Source organism: Oryza sativa, chromosome 11 (assembly GCF_034140825.1).
Source record: "Oryza sativa Japonica Group chromosome 11, ASM3414082v1".
Lineage (NCBI taxonomy): Eukaryota > Viridiplantae > Streptophyta > Magnoliopsida > Poales > Poaceae > Oryza > Oryza sativa.
This window is the reverse complement of record NC_089045.1, coordinates 29,635,789-29,644,126: the sequence shown is the minus strand read 5'-3', so window position 1 is coordinate 29,644,126 and position 8,338 is coordinate 29,635,789.

Genomic DNA, 8,338 nt, shown 5'->3' with positions numbered 1-8,338 from the left:
CTTGGATTCCGCTTCGGTTCTATCTCCATCTCCGATACTTGAATTACCAAATTTAGTTGTTAACAGAAAGACTAAATGGTTTGGCAATTTTGTGCATTAAAAAAATTATTGGATGAAATTGATATTGGCACCATCATCAATGATTTCACATAGAAATGCCTGAAGAAAGTTTTAAGGTAATATGTATGATGTTTTTATGTAAATATTGTTGTTATGCAATTTAAGGGGTAATATTTATTGACTATTATTTACGTTGTATATTAAGGGCCCATGTGTTTAGTTTTGCACTGGGCCTCTAAGAACTCAGGACCTGCCAGATCACCCATGAGATGCAGCCTGCCTTGCCTGCACACCAGTACACCACGCCCCCGTCCTCAACTTCTTAAATAGCTACCCGCCCAGAGAGATGTAAACTGATCCTCCAACTCGATCACCCCCATATGATTTATGCCATAATTAATAGCCCCGGATTATCAAATAATTAGTTGATATGAAATCACGATTATAATAAGTTATTAATTAATTAACTGATCCACCACCACCGCCATCGCTCCAGATCCCGCCGCTTATGGAGACTACCGAAGTGGAGAGTAAAAGAAACAGAGAGAGAGAAAGGAGGAAGAAAGATACAGAGGGGATGACGTTGTGGGCCTCGCATGTCAATGAGCTTCACAATTTTTTTTTTGTTGTGTGAATGACAAATGGGGCTCACATATATGTTCTTAATTCTAATGCCACCTAAGCGTCCTGCCAATACCACAGACCAGGTTAACACTACCACGTAGATGCCACATCAGTGAAACCACCCTTCAAAACCGTCAAGGAAGTTAAATTGTACCGGTTTTAATAGTTGGGGGTCGAGATATCCGGTATTACGGTTCAATGATACGAATCAGATTCGGTCACTAGTTAAGGGAGTCAATGTGGACTTATTCCATATGTAAACTGATCCTCCAACTCGATCACATGGGCCGGAATGCTTTGCGCAGCCTGTCAAGACATTGGATCGCTACAGTTGCCAGCGATCCTGGGCCAGGCCAATCAAGAACGAGATCCACAACCTGGAGCCCCCGGCCCTATTCTTCGTCTGCGAAGCACACATAAAGAAAAGAATAGCCATCCCAACAAAAAAAACTGCACTTCAAGGGTGCCCAAAAGCGTCCCAGATTAGCCAAACTATGCCGATTCTGCCTTGTTAAGATCTTTTTGACATGAATTGTTTTTGTTTAATAATATATACATCAAGTGGATCCAATTATGCAAGCACGGATGATATCCAATTATCCATCATGTAGATGGATGAGATGTTGGACATCTGCAGGTGGTTTCTGAATGCCATTTGATGGTTCTTCTTGTGATTATCTCCATCTTGACATGTGTTAGAGCGGTTCGTGAATTGTGCTAGTCACTTTCTTGCAACACCCTTGGTGCTTTTTATCCAACACCAAGGGGTGTAGCTTGCAACACGCAACGACATATGCCATCTTATAACTGAAGGCTATTGGTTGTTATCATGTAGGACCTGTGCATATACTGTTAGCTAGCATCTCAGTTTTTCCTCACCAGTCACCACTGCTGTCATATGTGATGTCTGCACAGTGCTACATGACTAAAGTGGTCAATGAGATGACAAAAGTTTTAAAGCTAATATATACCACACTGAATAAAAAAAACTATTTTAACTGAAATGGGTCATAATACTTCAGGAATTATTGCTAAAGCCTAAAAAAGCTAATAGTTGCCTAGTTGGTCATTTCTAACCAGCAGGACACTCAACTGAAGTCAACATATATGCTTCTCTGCACCAGAGAGAATTAATACTACTTACACGGGTCAAGTACGTATTAGACCTTGAACAAATAACAAGCATCGATAAAATGAAACTATAAATGAAAATGATAGCCAATATGATTTGCCGGTTTATCTTTTCAGACGATATGTAATTTGGTTGGTCACATGACGCGTGAAACCAATGACTACTGTTTAACTTTTCTTGCTTTCTACCTCTCGGAAGGAATAGATTCCAGGATGGCCTTCCTTCCAACGCCTACAACTTTTCACCTCTGATTTCACATTGTTTATGGTAGAAAAGCAAGCCCAAGTGTTTGGCTTAAGGAAGCAAAGGTTGCAGGAATCCCACTCAGTGAGTGCCAATGGGCTTTACCTTTTACTAAAAAGATGTGTTTGCTCTCTTGAACACATATGCTTTCAGTGTAAACACATCATTACCAATGGTAATCATCATCAGGACCAGCTTTGGTTGAGTAGTTGCATGGCATTTTGCCTCTTGTCCCCTTTTCTCCCAGTAGCTCCCCTGTTTGGGTGCAGAAAGTTCAGGGGCAGAATTGAAGATTGGTAGGTGGTTGGGGTTACCCTTGTATTGGTTCAAGAATCAAGACCACTTGGTCTCTCTTATCCATGGATGACAACTTTTAGGTTTTGTTTAATAACAAGGGAAGGAAGATATTCTTGTTACAAGCATGATTTGCATGCTGAGAACATGCTAGAATATATTACTGAAAGCATAACATTTTAAATTCATTTTCAAGGTTCATAAGTGGTCCTGACAGAGCAACAATAACCTTAGTCACCACTAGCATTCATCACTGTTTATCCGTGAAGCAACTGCCCTTTAGTGTTAGGCTTTAGCTAGGCATTGGCCAATAATTGGCCAGGGGCTTATCATTAATTAATTAAGGTGTGCAAAACGGTGATGTCCTAAACTAAGAATTGGACATATTAGTTTACTTCTTAACTCAAATTAGTATGGTTGTGTGGAAGATATCATGTAGCTTTCACTAATTGTTGTTTGATTCCCAACTCCATCTAGGAGTAGGTCATAAATATTATGCAACAGACAATGTTTCATTGGATATATATATCATCGGCCTTGCTTTGGCTTCATCTGGCGATTTAATGAAAAACTAATGGGGAGGTGACATTTGGGTCCAAGTTTATCTAAGCAAGCACTAATAAAACCAACTAACATTACAAAAGAATGAGAAAAAAAATGTTGACTTACAAGAACTTCCTCTGCTTATCTGTGGAATGGAGATATTTTCTATCAATTTTATTTTTTTCTTATAAGGACAAGGATATGATGTTATCCTAAAACCATCATGAAATAGAAGAACTAAATTTTGCAGACGAATTCTGATTCCTGAAGTACGTACGTAGTATTTCAGTTTCCAAGTCAATGTTCAAAGCAAGTCAACTAAACACAACATATTTGTGTACTACTCTTTGCATCTTTCTCTCTTCCGATCATTTCTTTTGAACGTGTTGATCATCTAGAACATTGATGATCCCCACGTAAATGGCATACAGTTACAGATTAGGAGTCCACACGGCATATGAACTGAGTGCTTGATCAACACTGTTTTGCTTTGGACATAATGATTCTAGAATGCTAAAGTAGGGGACATGCTTTCCCTCTCATTTCTTACTCTGTCTTCATGAGAGGGAGAAAAAACATGTACTTCTCTTTTAGATATATGCTCTCCCAGCAACATCACATTCTTAAATCGAGTCAAAGTGTCAAACAAGTCACACTAAAAAGATTTTAAATGAGGAAAAAAATTCATAACAGAAGTAGGCCTATTTAGTCTTTGAAAAAGATGTCAAGGCCTCATCTAGCACAGCTCTAGATCTCAGATCCACGCTGGATTTAGATTTTATAAGGTAAATTTAAGTGATTAAAGTTTTACATTTCTTCTAAAATAGAAATAAAATAATTCATTCAAATATTATCAATATAATCATAGTTCTAGATCCATTGATATGTGGAGCTAGAAATACGTGGCTTTAAGAGGTCTTCTATCTGTAGCTATGCCAAACAGAGTCTAAATAAAAAAAAACAAATTTCCATAACAAAAGTAGGCCTTATTAGTCTTTGAAGATGGTGTGTGTTGTTGCTGGGACTGGACATGTGTCGAGTAAAGAAATGCTACTAGTTGCTTCAATCAACGCTTCCACTGCAATCTTCAGAGTACATTCTCACAAAATTTGTTTTCTAGGCTAGTTAGTGCCCCTAAGAAGAGGTCATCTACCTGTCAATTGGTCTGAACTTTCACAAGAAGTGTGTGCCCTACCTGACCGTCAAGCGCGCATGGATTGATCTTCATCCCAGCTCGATCTTCTCTCTCAATTTGACCAAAAATTTTCAGCATTCATGTGGAGTGCGTGTAGAAATGGGCAGCACACACAAGAGAAAAAACTGCACACCAACACACAAACATGCATTGCCATCTCTTTCACCCTCACCTAATGGCTACTACCACTTATCAGTATGTGTACAATCTTCCATTTTTTTCAGAGTAGCAAAGTTGTGTGCTGCTGCATGCTGAATTGCTGATGGAACGGCAATGGCAATGGCGGCCGTGATAGGCGGAAGGATTAGCTCATGGCAATGGCACTGAAAATGATCTACTGGTTTAGCTAAGCTAAGGCTGCTTCGCTAGTCAAAGATTGTGTTTTTTATTTCCTCCACTGTGCTTTCTTCTACTTGTAGGCGATGACTTATGAACACTTGTAGGTAAGAGAAAGTCCTGCAAGAACAAGTGTAACTTTCACTACAGCTGTTGTCCAATTTGTAACTCTCTTTTCTTTAATTTCTTGAATGGAAAACCGTTATGATCTAGCTAGTATGACTGAATTATGTCAAAGGCAGAGTTGCATTAGTACCTACCGGTTTTGAGATCTCATGACGTACACTCAAAGACAGTTTGACATGCTCGCAATTCGGAGGCAACAGATGATGATATTAATATGCACGGTATATACGGATCGATCGGAAACCATGATAATCTTAGGTCGGTACACGTCCACTTGTTTCGAACTGTGGACTTCTCACTTGTCCTGTTGCTCTTGCGTGTTCCCATCTATGTTTACAGAAATAGTGCTAGTACGAGATCGAGAAGCATCTAAATTTTTGAAACATTTTTATGAAAATGAAACAAATTTGACTGACCAAATAATCAGAAATTGATCCACTAGCTTGTACCCTCTAGTGCTGAAATTGTAAACCAAGAGTGCAGAATAAGATCAATGTGTGCAATTAATTGATGCCAAGTGCTCTGCACATGAATGATTCTGAAGTTGATGCATTGGCTACATACATATTTGCAGTCTGGCTACATGCAGGGTCAAGAGACACACAGAAATTAAAACCACATATATATATATATATATATATATATATATATATATATATATATATATATATATATATATATATATATATATATATATATATATATATATATATATATATATATATATATATATATATATATATATATATATATATATATATATATATATATATATATATATATATATATATATAATTCAGTTTAATTTCTCATGGGTCAATCGTCAAAGAGAAACGAAGCACGTAATTTGCACGCCTATTTTTGCCGGCGCACGAGGGGAAACGATGAGCAGATTAACTTGTTCCAAACGAACTCTCATAAATTGTTCTTCTTCGCCCTTTCTCTAATAAAATAACAACAAAATTGCTCATCTCGCCAAAACGAAAACAGTTTTGTTCAAATCCTCAAGCGCTGATTCCCGATCAGACGGCTAGTAGTTGGCTGAGATTCTTTTTAAAAAAATTTCTTATAGCATATGGAAGAAGTGCATATATGCAGTTGGACCTGCTCTAAAATATATTTTCTAAAAAAAAATTCTTCTACTCTATTGTTTATATATCTGTTTTTAATCTATTTATTAAGTTTGTTTATTAAAATATTTATATATATAATCGTGTATCGTGTACATATATAATCCACAACAATACCCCTGGTCGATAATCTATTTCAAACTAGGCATACTCTGCATCGAATAAAAATTCCAACATGGTCAGCTAGAAAACGAACTATGTGTGGATTTATTTTGCTGTGAAACTGCATATGTAGAAGTCCAGATACACTGGAAGACGTGACGTCGTTGTCTACTTGGCATACCGGCCGCCTGTCTGTCCTTGTCGATTTCACTGCCATTTTGCGCGTGAAATACGCATTCCAATTGTCTGTGTAAAATACGGCAAGCTGAGTCTTTTTCTCTGTTCCTGTATCAGGAGAACGCACTCGAATTTGTTGCCACGCAGAAGAATCATATCACTTCATCTCTATAATGTTTTTCTTATGGCAAGTTGCATTTGTGCATGAGCTTAGAGGAAGAAATTGACAGCCTCATTGATCTTTTCGTTTATACTTATGTTTATTAACTAAAATTTAAATTTTTAACGCCTTGAATTTGAAGTTGATTTTGAGTTTTTTATCCATCGTAGTTTATTTTTCAGCTTTTGCTTTTAGATCGTTAATAACATGTATATAAAAATTTTATTCACAAATTATTTTTCATTTGTAAATATGTCATTTCGCTTTTTTCCTTCAATATGCCAAACGATAAGGCTGTGAGTTCCTTTCTGCACTTGATAATTACATGGAAATTAATTTGAGTCATGTAGTTATTTTACACACAGGGATGGAAGTAATGCCACATGCCTTGAATTTTCCATGGCTTCTTTAATTTGCAACTCAAAACCTTCAAGAAACCGTCCATACTTTGTATTTTTGCGGAGAAAAAACGTCCATACTTGTTGATGAAGAACTTTTCAATTAGACGGTTTAGATTACTACAATCGTATGTGCGTGCGCCTTTTTTCGATTCGATCCACACGCCACTTTAACACGAGGATAGCAACTCATCCCTTTATCCATACATCAAATTCCATTGCTGAGAGCATCCATGTAAAATCGTGGTCACTGTTGATGATCATGTCACCAAGGACATATCAGCCATCAGCAAGCCATCTAAGCTCAGTGGCGTGTGATCCCAACTTTGAGGATAAATGGCACAACTCAAGCCTAGCTTTTGCTCCATCATGCTGATGTCCATTTTGGAATGCCAATCTTGGCAACTGAGGGCAAGGGTTGTTATCACCTTTGCCTCCACAAGAAGTGGAGGTTAATCCTCTTTGTACATAGCTTCTAGCCATGGGTTTTTCCATGGAATCAATCACAAGGAGGGATATATAGCTAGGAGTGATGTACTCTCACATTGTTCACATGCTTGTGTTTGTAATGGGCAGAGGCATTGTTATCGCTGTAGTGATTGCGATGTGTTTTCTACATAAAAATTGGATGACCACATCAGTGGGCTAAGGGGGATGGATGTAACAATGGATAGGAAAATTGCCTTATTGAATCAAAGGAAAGGAAGTCTTCGAAGCTATCGAATCTCGGGAAATTGGTCGTCCATATTAAATTTATGACATTCGTATTTCTACATAGTTTATAGATCTAGTTGATAAACATAGAGTGTTCATTGGGCTTTTCTATCCGACTTGTCAAACTTTTTTTTTCCAGATAGAAATTACTTTTCAAACTTTATTCCACTTAGGGTGAATATAAATATATGCTGATTAAATCATTCAAAATGTGCTGACATTTGATGATCATCACCACTATAACCCCCCACAAAAAAAAACTAGAAATGAGTTTATATTTGCAACAATCAGGGCAGTCGAATTAATTTCGTGTATCTAATAGTCTCCACAAATTAAAGGACTAAAATTCTTGAAGAAAAAAATATGTATGAAGCTCAACAATGAATTTTGTAGTGCAAATTAAGCAGGTCAATTAGGTGGTACTGTGATGGTTCACATGGGCAGGTTGATACTAACTCCCATCGCCCTAATAATCTTTCTGTTGTACATATTATTGTTACGAATTTCGTTCCATAATGGTTGGAAAAATGACACATGCTTCCATGGCCACGCTACTAATCCTTCTGCAATTAAACCAGCAGGGTACACATGGTGTGATAATCTCAATTAAAGCTAGTGGTTCGTACAGAACATGCTTGCATGTTGCTGCAGTAGCTAGCTAGTGAGAAGAAACGTGTGCTTATAAGGAACCTGATTGATATTTGATTATTTACTGTTGATTGAGATTTATTTATCCATGTGAAATAATAAAGGCATGCAGGTTCATTAGTCCGATGTATACAACTGTGATGTTTTGATTAGTGGAGGAACTACTGTAGCTAGCTAGCTATGAAAGGATTGATCGACAAAACAGAGAGTTGTAGTGACAAAGGATTTAATCAGAATCATATGTACACTACGAGATGTTAATACGGAGAAGACTGTAAAATTATCCATTCATCCATTTTCGCCACTGCCTGTCAATCTACAGCTTAAGTTTGCACAATTATCCCCATTAAAAAATGTTTATTTCATATGTCAATATTAATTCCAGCACCTGAAAATTGTGACTGAACCAGGAATAAGATGTTTTGTTCTCTTCCGTTAAACAGTTTCATTGAATAT